This window comes from Heterocephalus glaber, unplaced genomic scaffold (assembly GCF_053883595.1).
Source record: "Heterocephalus glaber isolate CG9 unplaced genomic scaffold, H.glaber_assembly_v1.0 deba00001481, whole genome shotgun sequence".
Lineage (NCBI taxonomy): Eukaryota > Metazoa > Chordata > Mammalia > Rodentia > Bathyergidae > Heterocephalus > Heterocephalus glaber.
The window spans coordinates 51,133,417-51,160,404 of record NW_028258317.1 but is presented as its reverse complement, the minus strand read 5'-3'; the positions used below and the strand labels follow the sequence as shown (position 1 = coordinate 51,160,404).

General features: G+C 40.0%; 1 protein-coding gene across 1 annotated transcript in view; it reads right to left on the bottom strand.

Annotated features, from left to right (window-relative positions):
• Pgm5 (phosphoglucomutase 5) overlaps nt 1–26,988 on the bottom strand; it is a 196,676-nt gene that overhangs the window by 120,232 nt on the left and 49,456 nt on the right. The gene's annotated exons all lie outside the window — the stretch shown is intronic.

The following is a 26,988-nucleotide window of genomic DNA, read 5'->3' as shown; positions in this document are numbered from 1 at the left end:
GATATTTCCTTAATGTGAGAAATTTGAAGTCATTTTTATACCTAGGAAGAAGGCTGCAAGACTCCACATGAGAAACAATATCCAGGGACAATTGAGGGATGAGTTTAACATTCTTCAACATGGAGAAAATCAGAATTAAATTTTTACAAAAGAAAATTTGAAGGTCAGTGAGGAAAGTATAAGGATTTACATAAGTGTTCTAATTTTGCTCTGAATTATTTTATGTTAATGATATGTTTATGCTAATGATACGCCTGTAAGTTGAGTTTGGTATAGCAAATATTCTGTAAATGAAAAGCATAAAAGGCCTTCATTTAGTTATCCATGAGACAGAGCTGTTTAGTGCTCAAGGACATAGCTCATGTACACCCATTGCAAGCATAAGAATTAGAAAATAAAGTAAAACAAAAACAGCCACTCTAGCTGGGCTGGGAAAAAAATCAACTCACAAAACAGTGACAAATATCCAGTGGTTAAATTTCAAAACCATAGAGAAATCAAAAGGAAGCTTTGTATTACACCAAGAGTATTAATTTTTGAGAGCTATTTCAATAATGTATGCTTATTTTTCAGGGTGTTGCTAAATTTCAAATGACACATCTGAAGATAACATCAGAATTTTTAAAATTAAGTTTGCATGTCAAACAAAGCCATAAAGTGTTAAAAAATAGAGCAAATAATAACCAATCTCAGACACACAGATACTATTCCTCCAGCAACACACATACACATAAATGGATCTTACTCGAGGTTACTGGCATTCTTCCCTGTGCAACAGAAGACTCTGAGGTTCAAGTCCATATAAGGCTGCTACTCAAAGGATGAGTGCGGAAGACAAGTTAAAAAAAAACCTCTTATATTACAACAATGGAGATCTCTAAGAAAGATTTCTATACTATAGTCACTGTTAAACTCCAAGGTGGAGGCCTGGGATAAACTGGCCTGTTTTTCTCCAAATGTCAGGACAAGTAGAATGGGTGCACCCATCAGGACACTGCAATTGGTAGGAACCAATGAAACTCACACAGGAGGAAATTTTTCACCACATAGTATATATTGCCTTCCAAAATACACTTGTTTCATTTAATTTCCAAAAACACCGACAAAGATCATTATCAGGTGGTTAGTTTCATCTTGTGAAGGATATAAGTTCAATAAACATTTCCTGAATCACTGGAGGAAAGATAGCCTCTTTAATAAATGATGCTGGAAAAATTGAGTTTCAACTTGCCAGAGACTAAAACTAGACCTATATCTCTCACCATGCACTACACTAAAATTGAAATGGATTAAAGATCTAAATATTAAAATAGAAACATTAAACCAGCTGTGAGAGGTTAGGTAGAACTCTTGAGAAAACACTGGCATAGGAAAAGATTTCATGAACAAAACCTCAGTCATACGTGAACTAGCACAATGAATTGAGTAGGATCTCATCTTATTAAAAAGCTTCTGCACTGCAAGAAAAAGCACCAACAGTATGAAGAGACAACCTACAATATGGGAAAAAAAATTTACCAGCTGTTCCTCAAAGGTCTACTATCTAGAATATATAAAGAACTTTAAAAAGTCATACCTCCCAAATGTAAAGACCTAATCCAAAAATAGGCATCTGAAATGAACAGACATTTCTCAGACAAAGAAGTAGAAACAGCAAATAAACATGAAAAAGAGATGAAAACAACTGAGATTCCACCTCGCCCCAGAAAGAATGGCTGCTATCAAGAAATCAACCAATAACAAATGCTGGAGAGGCTGTGGGGGAAAAGGAACCTTTCTTCACCCATAGGTGGGAGTGTAGACTAGTGTAACCACTGTGGAAATCAGTATGGAGATACCTCAAAGAACTAGGATTAGAGGTCCCATTGGACCCAACTTTTCCCCTGCTGGGGATCTTCCCAAAAGAATTAAGAGAATCATACTATAGCAATATATGCATACCCATATTTTTTTGGTTTTGGTGGGGTTTTTTGGTTCATTTTAAAATATTTTTTTGCACCTTTACATAGTCTCTCTTGGTTTTTATTTTTTCCCCCTTCCCCTGCCCTCCCTTCAACCCTTCCATCCCTCCCTATTTACGAAGACTTTGTTTCCATTTTTTCATTTTCTCATATTACTTCCATTCCCTTCTTTCCTTTCCCCTACCCCTTCCCCCCCTTTCCTCCTATTTCACATTATCTATTATACCTTTTAGTCCTTATTTACACTTTCCGTTTCTCACACTAGAGAAACTATTCGATATTTACACATGTGTATCCTATTTATTTCACTTAAGAGTATCGCATCAATGTGCATCGATTTAGCAATAAATGTCTCTAATTTCTCGTTTTTTATGTCTGAATAATACTTCATTTTATAAAAAACCCACATTTTCTTTATCCAGTCTCCAGTTGATGGGCATTTAGGCTGTTGCCAAGTTTTAGCTATTACAAACTGTGCTGGTATGAACATGGGTGCACATATATCACTGTGGTATTATTCGTTTAATTCTCTGGGGAAGATACCCAGCAGGGGAATAGTGGGGTCTATGAATTCAGGACTATTGCTTCCCTTTCAATTTCATTGAAGAGTTTAAACAATAGTGGCCGTAGTTCCTCTCTAAATATCTTGTAGAACTCAGCAGTGAAGCCATCAGGACCTGGGCTTTTCTTAGTTGGTAAGTTTTTAATTATGTTTTCAATTTCACTGATTGATACTGGGTCATTTAGAATTTTTAGGACTTCTTCGTTCAACTTTGTTAATTCATGCATATCTAGGAATCTGTCCATTTCTTCTCTGTTTTCCATCTTATTGGCATATAGGTTCTCAAAGTAGGTATTGATCCTCTGGATTTCTGCTAGGTCTGTTGTAATTTCATCCTTTTCATTCTTAATTGCATGGATTTGGGCCTTTTCTTTCCTTTTCCTGATAAGGTTGGCTATGGTTTTGTCAATTTTGTTTATTCTTTCAAAGAACCAACTTGGCTTCATTGATTTTTTGTATTGTTCTCTTAGTCTCCATTGCATTGATTTCTGCTCTGATCTTTACAATTTCCCCCTTTCTATGGGCTTTGGGCTGGTCCTGCTCTTCTTTTTCTAGAAGCTTGAGGTTCAGCATCAGGTTGTTTAATTGGGCTCGCTCTGTCTTCCTAATATGAGTATTCGCTGCTATGAATTTCCCTCATAAGACTGCTTTCATTGTGTCCCATAGATTCCAATATGTTGTACTGTCATTGTCATTTAATTGAAGGAACTGTCTGATTTCTTCTTTAATTTCCTCTGTGACCCATTGGTTATTCAGAAGTGTGTTGTTCAATTTCCATGTGTTTATGAAGTTTTTGTGGTTTCTTTTGCTATTGATCTCCAATTTCATCGCACTATGGTCTGATAATATACAAGGGATAACTTCAATTCCTTTGCACTTACCTAAATAAGTTCTGTGAGTGAGCATGTGGTCTATTTTGGAGAATGACCCGTGTGCAGCTGAATAGAATGTGTATTCTGATTTTGTGGGGTGGAACACTCTGTAAACATCTGTTAAGTTCATTTGTTCAAGAGTTCGATTGAGTTCTAGTATTTCATTGTTTTTTGTCTAGTTGATCTACTTGTAACAATGGGGTATTGAGGTCCCCCACTACTACTGTATTAGTGCTTATATGATTTTTCATGTCCATTAGTATTTGCTTTATATAGTTGGGCGCACTAGTTTTTGGTGCATAGGTATTTATGATTGTCATCTCTTCCTCTTGGATTGTTCCCTTTACAAGGGTGTAGTGTCCTTCTTTGTCTCTTAATCAGTGTGGGTTTGAAATACACTTGGTCTGCAAAGAAGATAGCTACTCCTGCTTTTTTTTGGGTTCCTGTCACATGGAGTATTGTTTTCCACTCTTAACTTTCAGTCTCTGAGTTTCTTTTTGAATTAAGTGTGTTTCTTGTATGCAGCATATTGTTGGATCTTGCTTCTTGACCCATTCTGCAAGTCTATTTCTTTTGGTTAGTTGAGACCATTAACATTAATGGTTATAACTGATATGTATTGACTTATCATTGTCATGACTTTTTCTTTTTGTTGGATTCTCCCCCTTTGCTTTTAATTTCTTTTCGTGCCTGGTGGATTCATTCTGCTGGGCTTCCTGGGGTTGTGATTCTCATTGTCTTTTCCTAGGATTTTGTCTAAAACTTTTTTGGAGTGCCGGTTTGGTATTCTTGAAGTTCCTAAGGTGCGCTTTGTCATGAAAGTATCTTATTTCTCCATCAATTTTGAAAGATAGTTTTGCAGGGTACATCAATCTGGGTTGGAGGTTGTTTTCCTTTAGGGCTTGAAATACATCACTCCAATCTCTTTTTGCCTTGATGGTTTGTGTTGAGAAGTCTGCTGTGATTCTGATGGGCTTTCCTTTGCATGTGATTTGTTTCTTTTCTCTAACTGCTTGTAGAACTTTGTTCTTCTGTTGTGTTTCTGGAATCTTAACAATTATATGCCTATGTGTGTATCTTTTTTGATCAAGACTAGTTGGAGTCCTATATGCCTCACTTATCTGTATGTCAAGTTCTTTTCCCCTGCTTGGAAAGTTTTCTGCCATCACTTCTGTGAAGTTTTTTTTATGTCATCTGCACTCTCTCCTGTTTCTTTGTTGACTCCAATCAGTCTTATGTTATTCTTCTTTGCATCGTCTAGCAGCTGCTGGATTGATTTCTCGTGATCCCTTACAATTTTAAAGACATTTTTCTTTTCCTGGTCACTAATTGCAATCTTATCTTCTGTATCTGAAATTCTGTCCTTACATTGGCTCATTCTGCTGCGTAGACTTTCAATGAAGTTTTTAATCTCCTGGAAATCTGTTTGCATCTGTTTTATGGATTCCATTTGTTTCCTATGTTGGGATTACATCATGTTCCTCAGCTCTATTTTTTTTTACTGTCCTCTCTAAATTTATTAATCATGTCTTGCACTATGGGCACTATCTCTGCTGTTATCTGAGAAATTATTTCTGATTTCATTTTTTCCAGATCCTCTTTCGTTGCTAGTTCAGGGAGTCCAGGTGGTTGAGTATTAGAGTGTTTCATCTCATTTCCCTTTGGGGTTGCTGTAGGTGATATGGAAGTCTGGTTCTGAGACTTGTTTACATGTCTTCTCATTTCAATGGGGTGGGGTGGTGCTGCTGGGACCCATGCAGCTCACCTCCTCTGTATTGGGAGCAGTGGTAGATTAGCCTGGAAGCCTCCTACTCTGCACTGGGAGCTGTGTCACATTGACCCAGAAGTCTCCTCTGCACTGGGATCTGTGGCACGCTGACCTGGAAGCATCCTCTGCTCTGGGAGCTGTGGCACACTGACCCGGAAGCCTCCTCTGCGCTGGGAGCTGTGGCACGCCAACCCGGAAGCCTCCTCTGTGCTGGGAGCTGTGATGCACTGACCCAGAAGCCTCCTCTGTGCTGGGAGCTGTGGCATGCTGACCCCGAAGCCTCCTCTGCACTGGGAGCTGTCACATACCCATGTTTATAGCAGCATAGTCTGTAATAGCTAAAACTTGGAAATAGCCCAATTGCCCATCAGCTGGTGACTAGATAAAGATGTGGTTTTTTTTTTTTTAATAAAATGGAGTACCACTCAGCCATAAAGAATGAGAAACTAGAGATATTTATAGCTAAATGGATGCATATTGAGGCCATACTTTTAAGTGAAATAAATAGGGCACACATGTGTAAATACCAAATAGTTTCTCTGGTGTGAGAAACTGAAAGTGTAAAGGAGGATCAAAATGTGTAAGAGATAATGTGAAATAGGAAGAAAAGGTCCAAAGGGGAAAGGAAAGGGAAAGTGGGAGGGATAGGGGGAGGAAAGAAGGGAATGGAATAAATATGAGAAAAGGAAAAAATGGAAACAAAGTCTTTGTAAATAGGGAGGGGTGGAGGGGTTGAAGGGAGGGCAAGGGAATAGGGAAAAAAATAAGAACCAAGATATATCACATAAAGGCACAAATTCCCAATGATGAATGTCATCATATTGTATACCTAAAACTTACCAATAAACTGAATGAATTTTTTTTTTGGTATCAGGGATCAAGCTCAGCACCTTGTGCTTGTGAGGGAGGCAGCAGAACCACTGAGCTAAATCCCCAACCCCTAAACTGAATGAATTTTAAAAAAACATTTCCTGAAATGAGATTATTAGTTGGAATTTTGGATTGATTCTTTAATACAAGTTTATGTTTTATGAATTTAGTGTTACTGATAAATACAATTAAGTGCCCCTCTACTGCTATAGAATCTAAATTGACTTTTTTTGGTTGTTTGATTGGATGGTTCATTGGTTGGTTATTCTTAACATTTTATTGTATTTACTGATCTACAAATGCAGAAAGAAAAAATAAACTTTCCAGAGTAGGCATGCATTTGGTTTACTCAGAGTTCTGTTCCAGGTCAGAGGCAGAGAATTAATCTTTACATAAAGTCTGTATGATAATAATGACATTAATGCATACTAAAAGCTTATTGTGTGCTACAGACTGTGCTAAGTGCTCTGGAGTATTACTTCATCCAATAATGATAACAGAACTATAACTGATACTATTACTGGAGAAGACATTGAAAGTATTCCACCCATATGCCTTGGGCCACTGGAAGAATCCAAACCAAAACTATTGTCATCTCAATTTTGCAGATGGGAAAAGCAAAAGTCAGGTTAAAATATTTGTCCAAGCTCATCCAGCTAGTAAACAAAGAAGAATTGGCATTGAAATCCAGCATTGCACGACTGATATCTCTTCCCAAGTTCAAGTCCATATATGGCTGCTAGTCAAAGGATGAGTGTGGAGACAAGATAAAAAGAAACTGTCCCCGGTTATGTGGCAATAATGCTGCACACAAAATCTGAGTTATGGGATGCATGCTCCAAAATAAATACTCACAGAAATTCTATCAGTCTCATTCAATGTGAAAGATAGAGATAGCAACTTTCAGGACAACCAGAACTCCTGCCGCTGCTTTGAGTTAACATTAAGAACCAACATTAAGACATGAGAAGAACAAGGGGCCAGGGATTTAGCTCAGTGGTTCTGCCACCTGACTCACAAGCTCAAGGACCCAAGTTCCATCCCTGGTACCACAAAGAAAAAAAAAAAGACATGAGAAGAACAGAGTGCGTTTCTTCCAATAGGCACTCCTAGAAATCCTGATTCCATGCAGAACCACAAATCCCAGATATACATTTCCATACTCTTGACAGGCTATTAGCTTGCCGCTGAAATACAATAGTGATCTTGGCTCAGGGGAAACAGGCATTAGCATTTCTGTCTGAAAGCCAGTCAACAGGGCCAAAGAAAAAAATACACAAAGGTGCTTTTGAAATAGGAGCTGAAATGAAAAAGTTTGAAACAATTTGCTCATCAGTATAAATTTCAGATAATGAAGCCATCAATAGGTGGCCAAAAATAAATCAAACACTTCCAAACCTCTATCAATATGCACACATATAAAATTGCAATCAATGCCCCAGCAATGCAACTGTGCTGGATCTATCTCCCCAACTGACCTTCAAAACCCACAGATCATTAATACTCTATCTGAAAAAAAAATACTCTATCTGAAACACAGAAAAAAATCCTCAAGGTCAGGCAATCTTGGGCAGATAATATCTTGTTAAATTAATAACGAATACATTAAATATTACCAAACTGAGTTTCATCTGCAAATTTAAGTACATTTATTTTTACTATGCTGGACAAATAATTCTGCTACAATGCATACCTAAAAAGTGTTTAATTTTTTAGCCTAATTTGGAGAGCTCTGTAACAGAGCATTGGAAAAGGAAAGCCACCACATTCTAACTCGTAAAGAGAACTCTGAGTCATTGCTCAATGGTGCAATGTTCAACCCAAAACAATGGGGAGCCTGAGAAACTTGTCAGAGAACTCTGAGGGTTTCCACAGAAAATAGTCATTAGAAGTCCAGAGCCAAGCTGCCCACTCTGATGATCTCTGCCCTCAGAGTTCAAGCTAAGCCAACCCAAGAGGCTTCATGGTGATCCGAAGGTTGATTTTCAGCCAGCCTTCAATAAATCACATAGACTCCCAAAATCCAATTGCAAAACAATCCAGAGAATAAGGCCAAGAAAACCTTTGTACACCCCATTTTAGAACTATGTACCAAATTTCTGTTCCTTTTAATCGAATTTTCCACCGATAGGTGAGTAGGAAGTATATAATGTTTAGACACATTCATACACAAGCCAAAAGTGCAGAACTTAGATGTTTCCTGAATCGGCCAGAGACACTCCCACGTCCAACATCCATGCCCACAGCAGGTGGCCTTATGATGCTCAATAGAATCAAACACAAATTTTCTGGTCCAGAAGGGATTTGGAAATGCTCCCCATCCCTGCTGTGACAAGGAACTCTTTTCTCACATCCTGACTCTCACAACAGAACTTGGGGCTCTTCGACATGGGATATAGCTATCACACAAAGCAGCAGGAGATCCTTCTGTCATCTCCACCTCTGTAACAAGATCAATGTTGCAGAATGACAGATATTAGTGGATAGATCGTTAAAGTATTTAAGCAGAGCAAGGGCATTCCCTGCAATCTTATCACATGGGCAGGTCAGCTCTACCCTTGAGCCTCAAGGAATTCACAGACCCAAGACTAAGGTCTTCCATTGCCAGTGGTGGCTCAGCTTCCTAGGTTGATGAGGCCACCTGTGTCACATCTGCCTCTGTCTCCAGTTTCTAGCACCAGTGTCTGGCATTTTTAATAACAGTTTATTTCCATTTCTAAATCATTCATCAAGCCCTGGCGATCAGCCAGACTATGCTAGGGTGCAAAAATGACTCAGGCACAGTCTTGTCCTGGGAAATCTGCAGTCCAAGAGGAGGTGCCACAGTTGTGTGGTTCTGATAGAGGCTAAAGATGAAAATTTAGCCACCAAATGTAGATTCTGAATCTTGCTGGCTGCCTTCACAAGGCTGTTTACGAACTCTGTAACATTCTAGGAAAGTTACCAAAGGGAGGGGTACTGAATAAAGTGAAAATCTCCAAGACAAGATAGATGTTTTAAAATGTTCATTCACTTCGACTCTATAATCCCTCTTCTGGAAGTAGTCCCAGAGAAAACCGGTTAAATAAATAAATAAATAAATAAGAGGGATGAGGGAGACTAAGTGTACCAGGATGTTTATCACTCCACTATTACGAGAGGAAACAACTGTAAACCACTTAAATTTCCATTGCTAGGAAAGAGCATAAATTATAGCACAACCATAAAGTTAGATGGAAAAAGTAGAACACAAACTTGTATAGTGACTGTGGTTGGATCTACATATATGAACAAAGATCAGAAAGGACTTAAAAGCAATTACTGTGTGTAAGAAACCCAACATTTATAAGTTTCTTGTATTTATTTTTTTTACCAGATATAACAACCCTGGGAAATAGGTAGTATGATTGTGACCTTTTTTTAATAAATGATGAATTGAGGTTCAGGAAGATACAGGACTCGTCCAAAGGCAAAGTAGAAACTGTAAACACAAGAAAGACATCTGATCTCAAATTTCTTCTTTCCATTATACTCTGCCTTTGGGAATGAAAATAGTTGCTAGGTAACTCCTGCGAATTTTTAATCACCAACATACTTCTTGAACTTAAAGTGCTTTTAATAATAAATTCAATTTAAAATACATAGGTAGAGTAGCATGGAAAACTTTAACACCAATAACTACTACTACTACCACAATAAATTTAGCTGAAAAGCCATACGGTGTCTCCTTTTTTAATCTAAAAAACTCAGGAAGATGTGAAAGGTGAAATCTGCTTTCAATACAAATTCCCTTTGATCCAGTTACAGAAAGCCATTTTGGCATCCTTTGTCACTTTTTGTGTCCTGGGTTTACTTACAGTGGAAGTCAAAACTTTGCATTAATATATTAATTAATGATCATTGATGAGGTGTTTTCATACTGTTTGGCCAATGAACACAACTGCTTTAAGACAGTTGTCTCCCATATGCCAAGCATCTCCCCATCAAATCACCCAGAATGTCCAGCTCCTGATCTATTTCAGATTAAAGATATTTCTGGAATTTAGATATCTTAACTCCAAAACAGGAAAATGCTTAGGATAAGATTTGATACGAACTTAGCATCCTCTGAGAGCACTCTTGCTTCTCCTCTGCACTGTGTACATTAAGAGATGTAAGATAAAGCCTACCTCCTATGAGACACATGATAATTCTCTATTACCAGCAATATCTCCTTGGAATTCCCATTACCTTGAATCTCTCTCCCCTCTCTCCCTTTTTTGTGATGGATTACATCATGAGGACACTGCCAACCCCATGGGACATGTTCACCATGCCTGGTAAACACAATTCAGCAGCTTGGAGTTGCCTCCCTTGTCTTCCTCTTGCTCTCTTTTGTCATGCATATATATATATATATATATATATATATATATAGTTTTGTTTTGTTGTTGTTCTTTGCAGTACTAGAGATTGAGCCTGGGGTTGCTTTGCCACTGAGACCAGGGTCTCTACTCCTGCCTCCTACTGTGTTCCTGAAAGTCATGGCTATGCAGAGTAAGTTCAATAAGCTCTAAGGTGCCTCATCTGGCAATAGACTAATATAAACAAAACTATGCTATACTAATTAAATGACAGCCAATAATTAGCCTCTCCTAAGTACTTTCTGCTTCAAGTTACCCATTTTAAGAAAAACCACCATAGCAGTAATTTTTATGGTGCATGACAGGTTATAAAATGCCTCTATCTCTAATATTCATGAAACACATCACGGTAAGTCCTCACTCCTAATGTGCATGCATTGGGAGTAAATCAGCTCAAGTTGGGTGAGCCATTTTTCCATTCCTCATGGAATATGAATCTTGTGACCTACCGCATAAAATTCAAAAATATCAGTTTGTCAGTTTCCTTAATTTGCTGTTCAGATCACAGAGGATTTTTCTTCAGCTGTGCCTTTTTTTTGGTACCGGGGATTGAACTCAGGTCCTTGCACTTGCGTAGCAGGCGGCGAAACCACTGAGCTAAATCCCTGGCCCAGCTGTGCCCTATTTCTGACTATTTCTCCAACCCACAAAATTACAGACAACAAAGCAGCTCTGACTCTGTGTTTGGAACATACACACCTCAGAGGTTTGATGCAGAGAGTAGCGACTCCAGGGTTTTCAAGAGCCCTAAAATGAGGCCCAGGCTGTGCCAATACAGCACCCCAGAATGGCAGCAATGGGTAGTCTCATTGAATAGTGGGGATTCCTCTTGCTGCACATTACAGCAAGTGCTTGGTTGTGCACTGAACACTTAGCACACACTTGGCAAGCATCCTTAAGAGAGCCTACAGAGCAAAGGCAGCCTTGCCATTCAGTAGAGAACATTCAAGTCTGATTGAAATCTAATTTTTAAAAGTCAGCTTTCCAGTAAACTTGGCATTCAGCAGAACATAGAGGTGGAGGACTTCTCCACACTGTTCAGCCCCAACAGACTTCTCATAAGATGAGAAAAGAGCATCCACTGCAAATGAGACACAAATCCTGCCCTGTATGTGACAGTAAAGATTCTCTCTGTTCTGCCATGACGATGTTCTGTTTGGGCTCCGAGAATATACAGAGGACATGGATGACTGACATCACCAGACTGAGGATTTAGATGCCAAGTAAAAGGAGCAATAGAGACTGTTCCATGAAACTTCTCAGCAAAGCCACATCTCTGGGATGATTTTTGGAAGAGCTGTAGTGGTTCTTTCCAGTCCATCTCCCTTCCCAGTTCCCTTCCAGCAGGGCTTCCTTCACTGCAGCTTTAAAATACTAACTCGGTGCGATGCAATACTCACTCTGACCACAGTCAGATTTGCCCCACAACCACCTCCTGCCTACCAGGACACTCTTCCTGGTCTAGATACCTGGCTGGCAGCAGAAATGAAGAAGAAAGAGAAAAGCTGGGCTTCGTGCTAGTCATGAAACCTACTCGTGTTTTGCCCATAAAATGTCCAGGGGTGGGGACTCCACATATTCACTGAAAACTACCAGCCATTCTGGAGCTTTAGACCTTTACAACTGAAGATGTATTATCTCCTGTTCTCCTACTTTCTTGGATCAGATGTGTTTATCAGTGCCTGCATCTCACTCCTAATTAAGAAATAATAATAAGTGATGAATTGAGATCAATTATATGTTATATTTAATCAAATGAATCTGTCAAAATCCTAAAAGAATGGTTAATTTCTATGTATATATTAAGGCAGGGGAAGGGGCACTTGGTACTAAGTTACAGCCACTGTAAAAGAGACCGCCTGATCCTTACCACGTTCTCTTTTGTATCTACGAGCTACAAAGCTCACAGAAACCTGGCTCCTCACACAGTATCATTTTACCCACTCAGCTTCGTCTCCAACACCTCCTCCTCCCCGCCACACTCAGCAGGCAGCTGGGGGTGATGGGGGGTTAGGCTGGCAGCCTGGCAGGAGGGGTCCTTCGGGAGGAAGGAGAGAGGCTGACCGGAGGGCTGACTGTCTCCCGATCCCACCACAGCCACCTGATAAGCCTGACTCCTATGGGCACAGACAGGATTAAACGAGGTGCCACTGCAGGCAGGCGCAGCAGCTCTCAGCCTCCCTGGCCCACAGCACATAGCCATGTCATCAAATGGCAGGCAGAGGCAAGGTGAGAAAAACAGAAGCCTGGCCTGGCAACTGCAGGAGCTGTATTCTCTTCCCATAAACACAAAGCATCCTTTCTCCCATCACCTTTTCAGTTTAGGACATGCTATCAGTGACAGGGTCTGATTTCCAAAGCGCTTCTCTCACACACCCTCAACACTGCAGGATGCTAGCTAAAAGGTCTGTGAGCTAAAAATAATACCACTTGTCTGCAAAGCTGAGCACAGGGCAGAGTCAGGTTCTGAGCCCAAAGATGCTTTTGTTTAAGCCAAAGCAGAGGTGATAGAAACTCCAAGGGCAAATTCCCAGGGGAACCCTTCCTCTGCATCCACAGAGGTGAATAAAAATGCACTGTAGTTGACCTGGCCAGTGAAAGGAAGCAAACTGTTTTGCAGGCAGACATGACCCCTGAGGCCACATAAGTTTGAGATCCTTTAGTCAAACTCAGTAGACACAAAATAGTATCACACATGCACATAAGAATATGAAAAAGGCTCTCAGTAACCCCTGGAAGAGCAATTTGGGCTTTGTCAGAAAAGAAACAGCAAAAAAGGAGAGATCAGAGGCAGAAGAATTAAGTTTCCTGCTCCCTGATGGTATCACAGAGGACTTTGGCAACTGTGTGACTCAAGTGAAGTTAAGTCAAGCAGGAAACAGTTATTGTCAGAGGTTTCTGCAACAGTAAGTGATATTAAAGTCACTCAAGAAATCAGTGGCAGCCGAGAGACACAGTCCAACTAAGGCAGAGCTAACAGGCTTTTCTGGGTCCTCTCCAAAACCTGGTATACACCATTGATCCCAGGAAATTTGGGTGGTAACATTTGGGTTGATCTTTCAGGACAGCCAGGAAAAACAGTAAGTCTGCAATAAGAGTAAATAGATTTTGAAGGCAGGTGTTGGCCCAGAATTTAACAGGATTTATACGCTTCATAGCCTCTTCTTTCTTGATTAGGCACATAATGTGTTTTTTCCAGCATTAATTTTACCATAAATTTATGGTTTAAAATGCCTATCTTACATTGAGATATTGCCATGAATGATGAAAATGAGAGGGTATACAATTCAATGTTCCGTGAAATGGATCATCCAGGATAATGAACCAACACTCTCCACAACTGGAGCCATGACACAAGCATTTCACTCATCCACCATGGCCCGGGAGAGCACACTCCCTTCTGACCCTCACTGCTTCTTCCCAAAGGTCACCTGGGTTTGGCAGTGACAAGAGAAAAGAGGAGAGTTTCACTGGGCCTTATCACATGTGCTTCTCAGCAAGATTAGCCCAAAAGCTTAAAGTGCAACCCACTGTCAACGAAGGGACCTCCAAATGCAGCCCTATCACTACGTCTTACCATCTTTTGACAAAGAAACCTGTTTCATAAGACCTTCTGCTAAACATAACTTATAAGGGTCCTACTTCATCTAGCTATGCTCTTGACAGGTCTGGAGAGATGCACAGGCATCTGACTCAGAGGGTGGTGGTCTTACCAGGAGGGATGGCTTAACAGCAGGATGCTGTACTCATAGGACCTGAGCTCACCCGCCTTTATGGCTCCCGTCTGTATTTCATCCTGGCTTTCCAGCCAACTCCTTGAACCCCATTAGGAAAAAAAAAAGAGTCAACATTGAGAGTTGAAGAGGAAATAGCATTTTCAGATAAACTTCCCTTGTGGTAGATGTATATTTTATTAGCTTTATCAAGTCTCTTTCCTCAGAAGAGTTCCACAGCAGTCAATTTCCTTAAATGACAAAATCATACATCATCATCAAAGCTAGAAACACTCCTTTTGGAACTGCTTGCACAAAGGGGCCCAAGGTAAAGCTCCAAAGCTGGGCACATTTCTAAGTTACACTATTATAATTGTATAAAGTTTGTCTGCAGTCATTTATTTCCTCAGTAGTTACTTTTCATAATCTAGGCACAAGTAACTGGGTTTGCAAATTTAGGGAAAGTTCTTGGCACTTTAAATTGTCTCAACACAAATGAAAAGAAAGAGAACAGATACATTTCAAACTTGGTTTAAGCTCCCCATAAGTAGACTTAAATCCTGCAGAATGTAATTATACACACTCTATTTTGATGGAGGAAAAATGTAGTGAAGATAACACTACAAGAAGAGAAGACAAAGAATGGAAGAACACTAATAAAGGTTGGGTCCTCAAGCCAGTTACCATCATTCATGACAAACACATAATTCCACATGGGCCCTATGGAAGCCAGTGAGAAACACACACCTCGGTGCAAGGGAGCTGGAATATTCATACACCAACTCTTATTAGCCACTGCTGCAAGAATCCCAATACAGCCATCCATAGCTCCTTGGATCCATTTGGACTCAAAGCATGTCACTGAATACTTTTCTCAGTACTTTTGAGGGTGGCAGGAAGTCAATGGTGCACCAATAATTAGGCATGCAGAGCATTTGTAGAAGGAATTCCCTTGATCCTAATCTTCTCATACATGGCTAATTCATTGCAGATCTGACAGCAACTTTACTCACTTAGAATTTAGCCATCATTTAATACACACCAGCCCATATCAAAACTGGGCAGGGCTGGGGATTTAGTTCACTGGTTTCGCTGAGCTCGATCCCCGGTACCAAAAAATAAACAAACAAAAAACTGGGCAGTCATTTAACAATAAAGATTCTGCAACAGTTTTCAGGTACTGGAAAATACAGTTTCTATTCTAAATGAGGATGAAATTCAATTAAGTTTAATACAACAAAAATATATTATGTATTTATGTATGCTATATCTAGATACTATTTAAAGAAATACATACTAAAAAGGTATAATACTTGAATATTACACTAACATATTTCCTACCTTAGTTACTTTCTTGTTGCTGGGACAAAATATCTTACACTCACAAGTTAAAGGAGCAAAGTTTTATTTTAGCTCACAATTTGTAGAGGTTTCAGTTCATAGTTGGCTGGGTCCAAGGCAGGGTGACATGACAGAGGGGCAGTCCATGGTATACCAGGCAGGAAGCATCAACCCTTCCTTCTTTCCCTTTTTATTCTATCCAGGCTACAAACCTATTGATTGGTGCCACCCACACCCGAGGTAAATCTTCCCTCTTCAGTAAATCCATCATTCACACCAAGAACTATGCTAAACCAGTCAATGGATTAATCCAGTATCACACATCCATGATCCAGCCACCTCCCAAAAACTTTACCTATGAGTACATGAGGCTGTGAGGGAAATCCAGATATAACCCATAATACTGCCTTAACAAATTTATAATCAAGAATCAAGGTATAGATATACAAAAATACTGTAAAATAAGGCATGTTATAATTACTAAAAGTATAAACTGAACTATATAGCACCATAGATGAAATAATAAATTTGAAACAAGTAAAGAAGAAAACTTTATGGAGAAAGGAATTGGAGTTGTATCTAAGCCAAGTCAGTTCCTAATCCAAAGCACAAACTTTCTACCTATGATTAAGGCCACAACTTCAGCTGTCTACACTCCTGTGATTCAGAGTACTCCTCCAGGTTCCAGGCTGTGTTTGAATCCCCTTGTTGTGGTAAGATTTCCCCACTTCCAGATCTGAGGCTCTTACTTGAATTGCCTTGCTAGCCTTTGTCCTGTTGAGTTCCCATGTGCCAGCCTTTGGCTTCAGGGTCTCCTACCAACTGCTTCTCAGAATATCTACTTTAGTTCCTCTCCCTGAGGGTGGTGGGGACAAAGCTCAGCCCAGACTCCAAATCTTCATACTCTTGGTCAGGTTTTCCATTTGCATGTGCAGACCAGCTAAACACTGGACAGTGATGGGCTTGGAATGACCAGTGAGTAACTGGACAAGAAACCAAGGAATGCAGGAAGGTGTAGGGAAGAATTGGTTCTCCATGACATGAAGGATCAGGCCCCAGAACATAACGTGGTGGATCTCCTTTACCCAGTTCCCTGGTTGCTCTTTGAGCATCACTGAATGGTACTGGTTGACTTTTGGTTACTTCCATGACTGCTTAATAAACACCCGAGAAAAATTGTGTTTATCAGTCTCCTTATATACCTCAATCAGTTCTGCTCACACCTTACTGCTAACTGCTATACACTGCCTCACTTATCCTTCCAGTTCTCTTTCCCATCTGCCAGATAAACTCTTATTCTCCAAACCATCTATCCAACCTCCAACACACTCTCCAAATGCCTCCTCCTCTCTGAAGCCCTTCTCTTTCAGCAGCCTTCAATTTTAGGCAAAACTGAACCCTCACTTCTTGGTGTCACCAATGTACCATTATTTCTATAGTTATTAGTTTACTTGTCTGAAGCTCTTGCTGCACTATGAGATTCTCCAGGGCAGATAGTGTGTCTTTTCAGCTCCTTGTGGACTTTCTCCTCATACTTCATACAAGATCTGGCCCAGAGCAGTGAATAAAACAGCATGACTTGAGAAGAGGATGTTGGTAAACAAAAAGGAAATGAGTTTGTCCACAGTGCAGGGGCCCAACATCGGGAACACATGTGCAGATGTGTGATGCATTTGCGTAGAAAGCAGGAGGGAGAGAGGAGAAAGGGACTAGGAGAAGATCCTGTCTTTGTCTTGACCCAGTGGCCAGGGTCAAAGACAACTTGAAAGCCCCTGAATGTATCTCACCTGGTGGTCAGGGTAGATTCCAGGGATATAATGCATGACCTTTTAATACCGTTTGATTGATCAATCTAACTCATACCAGAAAGGGTGAAAAAGGACCTTGATTTTACTGAATATGATTAATTTTTTTTTGTTTAGGGCATCAGCTCCTGTATGTCTTTATTGGTTCTTCACAGCACCTAGGACGTGATGAACACTAACATTTCAAAAATGATGGTGGAGGTGATAAGATACACTCACTGCTATAAATCTATATGTCACATATTACTAGCAGTGTAGCAATTTTTAAATGATTAGTATCACAGATGCAATGATATAAGAATGCTTAGAATTGTATTGAATTCTTCAGGGACACAGTTTAAGTGTCAGATACCACTTCTATTTTTTCAAATAAATGAAAAGTAAGGCAGTTTCCCCTAAAGTAAAACCTTTAATTAATTCTGGGTAAGTGATTCTGAAGGTGACCAATAGAAGTAGATAAACTCTAGGTGTGGTTAATCAATTGTGTGTGTGTGTGTGTGTGTGTGTGTGTGTGTGTGAACTTTAGGGAGAGTTTCTTACTCATGAGGAAGAATGTAGTGGTAGAAATTAGGTTGAGAAGGGATACATTCAAAATTGAAACCAGGAATAGAAATATGCTGAGTGGGCCAGGTATTTAGCTCAGTGGTGCCACCACCCGCCTCACAAGCGCAAGGTCCTGAGTTCGATCCCTGGTACCAAAAAAAAAAAATAAAGAAATATGCTGAGAGAGAATATAGCATAAAGGAAAAGAGAAAGAAATGAAGTTAACCAGACAGGTTTAGAAAGAAAACAGTTCCCTTCAAATAGAAAAATAGCCACAGGATATTCCCAAATAATGCTGCTCGTTATGTCCATATTTTGATAAATGGGACCACATTGTGCTGCTGTCCAAACATCCCAGATCTCAAGCAACTTCTGGCTGGAGAAATGGAACACACACAGTAACAACAGATTTCCTACCACATCGATCTTGTTGATTTTGGAGCAGATTAAAGCAGATGTTTCCCGTCAAACTGTGACTCTCTCCCCAAAGAACACACCAGCATCCTCAATCTCTTGAAGCTACACATAAGCCCAGGGGCCTCCCTGCAACTGGATTTCCCCTTAACCTCCTTGTTCCATTTGTTAGGTTAGTTATCCCTGGACCGCTCATCATGCTCTGAAATACTGTGTTTTTTTGGAAATGGTATATGGAATATGGTTCAATAAAAGGAGGAAACTATTAAGAAAATGGCCCCTACAGTCAATCAGAGGAAACAGTCTTGGACATGTGGCTATCGTGACCAGCTGTGCACTGATAGCTTGAAGATACTTAACACATGGGATGGAGAAGGGGTGGGACTCACAAGCAAGCCCTGAGAAGATCTAGAAATGGAAATCTACAATGGAAAATGGACCCACTGGCTAAAGGTGATTTTATCAAAACCCAGGCACTTCTGCAGAAAACATACAACTCTTCAACTCTTTCCTCTTTTAGGAAGATGGGAACACTGAGTAAGAAGACTATAGCCAATATTTGCATGTGATATTTATCAAAATCAGATTAGAAATGTCTTTGTGAAGGTCACAATTCTCAACTCATCACAAAGTACTGTAGAGTATGTATAAGGTTCATTTCCAGGAGTCAGAAATGTTATGATTTAAAGACAACATTTTCTTCAATAAACAATTCAATTGAATTGAATTCTTAGATGGAGGAGAAAAAAAGGCAAACTATATTAAATACTAATAATAGCTAATATTCACTAAGCCCTTATTCACTTTGCATTTATAATCCTGTTCATGTTGCACAACCACCAAACAAGGTTAAGTACTTGATTTTCATTTGAAAGATGAGAAAACAGGTATAGAAAGGTTAAGTGATGGTGGATCTCCCTGACATTACAGCTAATAATGGTTGATCTTCGAAAGCTCTCTACTACAAGTAGCACTTTGTTATTTTGCTTCAGTGTTTGTTCTCCTCCTGTTCTGACACATACCTGCTTACCTCACTGATCCTCTACTATGATCAAAGCACTATCCTCGGACTGGAAAAAAAGCAAGATTAAGATGTGGTCCTGTTCTCATGGAGCTCATTCAAGGGTTTCATTAATAGTCTAAGAAAAGAAAGGTCTATTATAACAAGTCCTGATCTCCTAGGCCAACGTTGCCTCTCCTCATCTTCATTCTCTCTATTAAGGCCATTTCTTATTCTTTATATCTTATTATAAGTGTTTCTACTGATACCAGACTCTCTCACCGCATCATATATTTTTATGGTAAGCTTGAATTTCTTTCACTCACAATACCCTCTGACCCAGAGAAAAAAATTCAATAAATTTTTGTTGGTAAGTGAGTAAGTTGTAATCAGCAAGTGACATCAAAGGTAATGGCAATTTTTAGGGAATAATTCTAGAATGTCCTCTAAAGATGGCCAAGTAATTAAAACTAGCAGCTACTGACAGCTAACCACTGCTCTCCTTACTCACCAAGCCCGGAATTTCCTCCCGCAGCCCACTCCTCAGTAAAAGGAGAATGAACTCAGGACGGGAAAATTTCAGCACATGAGGGCATCTGGAATGGTTTGCTTAAATGGAAAGAAGACACATAAATAAAAGGCAGCAGCTTCTTTTCTTCCTTAAGACCAGGTTACATGCTGGGGTCACAGCCAGCACTGTTCAGAAGGAAAAAGACCACACCCCAAGGACAACAGAGCTAGCACCTCAGTGACATTGCTGCTGCAACAAACCAACCAATTCTCTGGCACGCCTTCCTGGGCATTTCAGTACGAGATACAACCATTTCCTTATTGTTTATGTCACGGGGGTGCTGGTTTTTGTTACGTGTAGCTGTAAGTTACCTTGCTTCCAATACTTGCTGCCACATCATAACTCCATAAGTCAGGATTGATTTGACTTCAGTGTGTTTTTCCCATGCTGAGTATCAATTTATTTATGTGTAAAACACAAGAAATTATGCTTTTTAAGTGGGTTGTGACTATATCCTATAGTTTGAAATCTTTGGTAGATTTTTTTACCTCTTCCTCTTTGTCATTATCATTATTAATATCATTATCATAGTTTATGTCATCCTCCTAAATTCTTTAGCATAAAGAAAAGAAAAACCTTTTGGCAATCAAATACTAGAGATACTTTATATCTACAGAGACTACACAACTCTACACAAAATGTGTAGAACATCTAGAGCTACAGCGGGGACTTGCCCCTTTATAACCATTCTCTCCTCTTTTTTCCCGAGAAACCCTGAGATTTAGTTGTACATATATGACCATTTAGAATGAAGACTTTCATTTTTCAGCTTCCCTGGGTGTGTCCATCTCATTAAATTCTAGGCACCAGGATATAAGCAAAAGTGTCAGGTGCCCATTTCCGTGAATCTCTTCAAAAGATAATGAATGTCTCTGTCCTTCTTTATCCTCTCCTGCTGCTAGCCAAAATGCAAATGTGGTATTTGGAGCTCTTTTCTTAAATGCTGAAGACAAAAACTGCATCCGAGGGAGGCAGAGCCGTGGCCTAGAAGGAATGTGGCTCCCTGAGGGCTCTGAGAGAGGAGCCCTCCCCTTGCCTGACTACTTCCCTTCTAAAGGGTTACAGAGAGGCTCTGAAGTGTGGTGAGAATCAGCAGGAAAATCACATGTACCATCATATACACGCACACTCACATCTCCTTTTCAGTTTTTTTCAATATACTGTCATGAGAACTCCCTCTAGCCAGCCCCACTGTCATGGTTTGAATATAGTTTAAGTATTTGTGTCCCCCAAGAGCCCATTATGATTAAAGCTTTGGTCCCCAGAATAGCACTAATGGGAGGTGGTAGAACCTTTGAGAGATGGGACCTAGTGGGAGGTTCTTGGGTCATTTGGGGGTATGTTCATGGAGGGGATTATGTGACCCCTGTCTCTCTCTCTCTCTCTCTCTCTCTCATCCTGTTTGTTGTTGTATTTCCACATACACACATGCCTCTACCATGGTGTGACTAGCTGGGAGAACCTTTGCAGGACTGAACCCACACAAGTGCCATGCCCTTGAACCTCCAAAACTGTGAGATGAATAAATTGTTTCTGTTCGTGAAGTTAGCTGCCGCAGGTATTTCACTGTAGCTTAGAAAGCTAATTAATATTCCCAGCCTGGCTCAATGTCATGCTGACTCAGAGCTACTACCCACCCTCTGTCCTCTGTACTACTCTGAGAGCTGGCTGACAGATAAAAGCTTCTTCTGTAAATCCAAGTTGTTTTATCTAAATCATCCCTCACTCTCAAATTTCTCACATCTCTGGCCCTACCTGATTTAATAAGATTCATGTAAAGAAACCTCATGTGAGGAGGAATACCCACCTTTCCACCTCCTAAGTCTCTCCCCCATATACCAGAGGACTTCGTGAATGACTTTGCAGATAAAGGGGCTCCACAGGCTCTTATGAACTTTTCTAAAGTCAGTCTAAAATCAGAAGATAACTATTATGATAATATATTAAGCCTGAGATGCTGTTAAGGAGTAGGCAGTGCTACATTAGTAACAAGGAAAGGCATTTTTGCACATCTCTCCATGGACAAGTATATCACAAAGCAATTCATTTGGTTGTAGTGTTTCTCTTATTTTGCTTTTGTAGTTCTGGCTGAAACAAGCAGATTAGGAAGTGAATAAATGTTTACAATATGCACATGAAGCACATAATATGTTTTAATGGGATGTATGTGCAACACAAAGTCAAAACTCTATCATCACAATTAATGGTAGGGATAAATGTTTCAGACCTACTTGGGGGTTTAACAGCTTTTGGCCAGCATGCAGACAGACACAGATGTGTTTAAAAGAAAAGAAAAATAATATTTTTCCACCAAGGCAATTCTTCTGAAGAGATGGTATTCGCAGGGTCTGACATGTTTTCTATGGAATCATCTGATACAGTGAACAACAACTAACTTTACTAAGCTTATTTCTCATTTGTAACAACTTTCTGGCATAGTAATTAAAAGGCAATAAATCTATTCCTCAATCACCAGCTAAAACTTTGATATACATACTGTCTTAGTTGCTCTCTCATTGCTGAGATAAAACAACTGACAACCACAAGTTAAAGTTTATTTTGGTTCACGGTTTGTAGAGGTTTCAGTCCATAGTTGGCTGGCTCCAAGGCAAGGCAACATGGCAGAGGAGAATCACAGAGGAGAAACAGTCCGTGGCAGAGCAGCCAGGAGACAGCAAAGCAGTAAGCCTCCCTTTCCCTTTTATCTCATCCAGGTCCCAGGGTGGGCCTTCCCCTTATCCACATCCAGAACTATGTTAAACCAATCATTGGACAAATTTAGTTTAGTTATCACACCTTTAATCGATACTCATACATTCTTAATCCATATTCACACACCCTAGATGCAGCCAACTTCAAAAAGCCTCACCAGGCTATACACAGAAAGGTCTGTGCATGCCCTACCGAGGTCCTGAGTCACACGAAAGACACAGAATCACCCCGCTGCAGACAGGCAGCCACCTGGTTCCACACTACAAAGACGCAGAGGACACCAGACCACCAGACCAAGGTACTGAGTCCCACTGTTCCTGGCCCAGAGGTAGGGGCTTCTGAGCTGTAATCCCACTGCTCCTGGCCCTAAGGAAGGGGCTTCCAGGCCACCATCCCTCCCACCACTCCCGGCCCAGAGGGAGGGGCTTCAGAGCCACCATCGCACTGCTCCTGGTCCAGAGAAAGGGGCTTCCCGGCCACCATCCCTCCTGCTGCTCCCAGCCCACAGGAAAAGGCTTTTGGGTCACCATCCCTACTGCTGCTCCCGGCCCCTGTCCCACCTCTCCCAGCTCAGAGGAGGTAATCCGTGCAGGCCCTAACAGCCCCCCGCCCCAGTCGAAATGAGAAAACACATAAATAAGTCTCAAAACCAGACTTCCAGATCACCTACAGCAACCCCAAAGGGAAATGAGATGGAACCCTCTGATACTCAACCACCTGGACCCACTCAACTGGCAACAAAAGGGGATCTGGAAAAAAGGAAATCAGAAATAATTTCTCAGATAACAGGAGAAACTGTGCCCCTAGTGCAAGACATGATAAATAAATCTAGAGAGGAGCTCAGGAACATGATGGAATCCCAACATAAGAAAAATATGGAATCCATAAAACAGATGCAAATACATTTCCAGGACATGAAAAACTCCATTGAAAGTCTACACAGCAGAATGAGCCAATGTGAGGACAGAATTTCAGCTATAGAAGATAAGATTGCAATTAGTGACCAGGAAAAGAAAAATTGCTTCAAAATTATAAGGGACCATGAGAAATCAATCCAGCAGCTGCTAGATGATGCAAAGAAGAATAACATAAGGCTGATTGGGCTCAATGAAGAAACAGGAGAGAGTGGAGATGACATAAAAAAATCTCTTCACAGAAATAATGGCAGAAAACTTCCCAAGCAGGGGAAAAGAACTTGACATACAGATAAGTGAGGCATATAGGACTCCAACTAGCCTTGATCAAAAAAAATCTACACATAGGCATATAATTGTTAAGATTCCAGAAACACAACAGAAGAAAAAAGTTCTCCAAGCAGTCAGAGAAAAGAAACAAATCACATACAAAGGAAAGCCCATCAGAATCACAGCAGACTTCTCAACACAAACCATCAAGGCAAGAAGAGCTTGGAGTGACATATTCCAAGCCCTAAAACAAAACAACCTCCAACCCAGATTGATGTACCCTGCAAATCTATCTTTCAAAATGGATGGAGAAATAAGATACTTTCATGACAAAGAGCACCTTAGGAACTTCGTGAATACCAAACCAGCACTCCAAAGAATTTGACACAATAGCCTAGGAACAAACATTGAGGATCACAACCCCAGGAAGCAAAGCAGAATGAACCCATCTGGCATGACAAGAAATTAAATGGAAAGGGGGAGAACCCAACAAAAAGAAAAAGTCACGGCAATGATAAGTCAATACGTTTCAGTTATAACCATCAATGATAATGGTCTCAATTCACCAATCAAAAGAAATAGACTGGCAGAATGGGTCAAGAAGCAAAATAAAACAATATGCTGCATACAAGAAACACACTTCATTCAAAAGGAAACTCATAGACTGAAAGTTAAAGGGTGGAAAACAATACTCCATGTGACAGGAACCCAAAAAAAAGCAGGAGTAGCTATCCTCTTGGCAGATCAAGTAGATTTCAAACCAACACTGATTAAGAGAGATGAAGAAGGACACTACATCCTTGTAAAGGGAAGAATCCAAGAGGAAGAGATGACAATCATAAATATCTATGCACCAAACACTAGTGCACCCAACTATATAAAACAAATACTAACGGACATGAAAAGTCATATATGCACTAATACAATTGTAGTGGGGGACCTCAACACCCCACTGTCACAAATAGATAGATCAACTAGACTAAAAAGAAGTAATGAAATACTAGAACTCAATCAAACTCTTGAACAAATGAATTTAACAGATGTTTACAGAGTCTTCCACCCCACAAAATCAGAATACACATTCTTCTCAGCTGCACATGGGTCATTCTCCAAAACAGACATACTCACACATAGAACATGTTTAAGTAAGTGCAAAGGAATTAAAGTTATCCCCTGTATATTATCAGACCATACTACGATGAAATTGGAGATCCATAGCAAAAGAAACTCAAAAAATTTCATAAACACGTGGAAATTGAACAACACACTTCTGAATAACCAATGGATCACAGAGGAAATTAAAGAAGAAATCAGACAGTTCCTTCAATTAGATGACAATGACAATACAACATATGGGAATCTATGGGACACAAAGAAAGCAGTCTTACGAGGGAAATTCATAGCAGTGAATACGCATATTAGGAAAACAGAACGAGCCCAATTAAACATGAAAAACCAACAGCCAATATCATACTAAATGGTCAAAAACTGAAATCCTTCACACTAAAATCAGGAACAAGACAAGGATGTCCATTATCACCACTCTTCTTCAATATAGTTCTGGAAACATTAGCCACAGCAATTAGGCAAGAGAAAGAAATAAAAGGAATAAAGATAGGTAATGAAGAAGTCAAATTGTCATTATTTGCAGATGACATGATACTCTATATAGAAGACCCCAAGAACTCCACCAAAAGTCTTCTAGACTTAATAACCAAATTCAGTCAAGTAGCTGGGTACAAGGTCAACACACAAAAATCAATAGCTTTCCTCTACACCAATGACAGACTCACTGAGAGAGAAATAGGGTGAATAATTCCTTTCACAATAGCATCCAAAAAACTGAAATACCTAGGAATCATCCTAATGAAAGAAATCAAAGACCTCTTCTCTGAAAACTATGGCACTCTGAAAAAAGAGATTGAAGATGATATCAGAAAATGGACAGACATCCCCTGCTCCTGGGTAGGAAGGATTAATATAGTGAAAATGGCCATACTTCCAAAACTGCTATATAGATTTAATGCAATTCCAATTGAGATCCCAGCAGCATACTTCATGGACCTTGAGAAAACAATCCAAAAATTCATTTGGAACAAGAAGAGACCCAGAATAGCAAAAGCAATTCTAGGCAACAGAGACATGGCAGCGAGTATCACAATCCCCAACTTGCAAATCTACTACAAAGCTACTGTGATAAAAACAGCATGGTACTGGCAAAGAAACAGACTTGAAGACCAGTGGAACAGATTAGAAGATGCAGAAACAACGCCAGACACACTCAGCCATCTCATCTTCGACTAAGGAGCCAAACACCCTCACTGGAGGAAAGATAGCCTCTTTAATAAATGGTGCTGGAAAAATTGGGCTTCAACTTGCCAAAGATTAAAACTAGACCTGTATCTCTCACCATGCACTAAACTAAAATCAAAATGGATTAAAGATCTAAATATTAAAATAGAAACTCTGAACCAGTTGGAACAGAGGTTAGGTAGAACCCTTGAAGACATTGGTGTAGGAAAAGATTTTATGAACAAAACCTCAGTTGCCTGTGAACTAGCACAAACAATCAACAAATGGGATCTCTTCTTATTAAAAGGCTTCTGCACAGCAAGAGAAACCACCAGCAGTGTGAAGAGACAACCCACAATGTGGGAAAAAATCTTCACCTGCTCTTCCTCAGACAAAGGTCTACTATCTCGAATCTATAAAGAACTTAAAAAGATCAGACCTCCCAAATTTAAAGACCCAATCCAAAAATGGGCATCTGAAATGAACAGACATTTCTCAGACAAAGAAGTAGAAATAGCAAATAAATACATGAAAAAATGTTCAACATCACTGGTCATTCGAGAGATGCAAATGAAAACAACGCTGAGATTCCACTTCACTCCAGAAAGAATGGCTGCTATCATGAAATCAACCAATAACCAATGCTGGCAGGGCTGTGGGGAAAGAGGAACCCTGCTCCACTGCTGGTGGGAGTGTAGACTGGTGCAACCACTGTGGAAATCAGTATGGAGATACCTCAAAGAACTAGGACTGGAAGTCCCATTGGACCCCGCTATTCCACTGCTGGGGATCTTCCCCAAAGAATTAAAAGAATCATACCACAGTGATATATGTGCACCCATGTTCATAGCAGCACAGTTTGTAATAGCTAAAACTTGGAAACAGCCCAAATGCCCAACAACTGGAGACTGGATAAAGAAAATGTGTTTTTTTAATAAAATGGAGTACTACTCAGCCATAAAAAATGAGAAATTAGAGACATTTATAGCTAAGTGGAT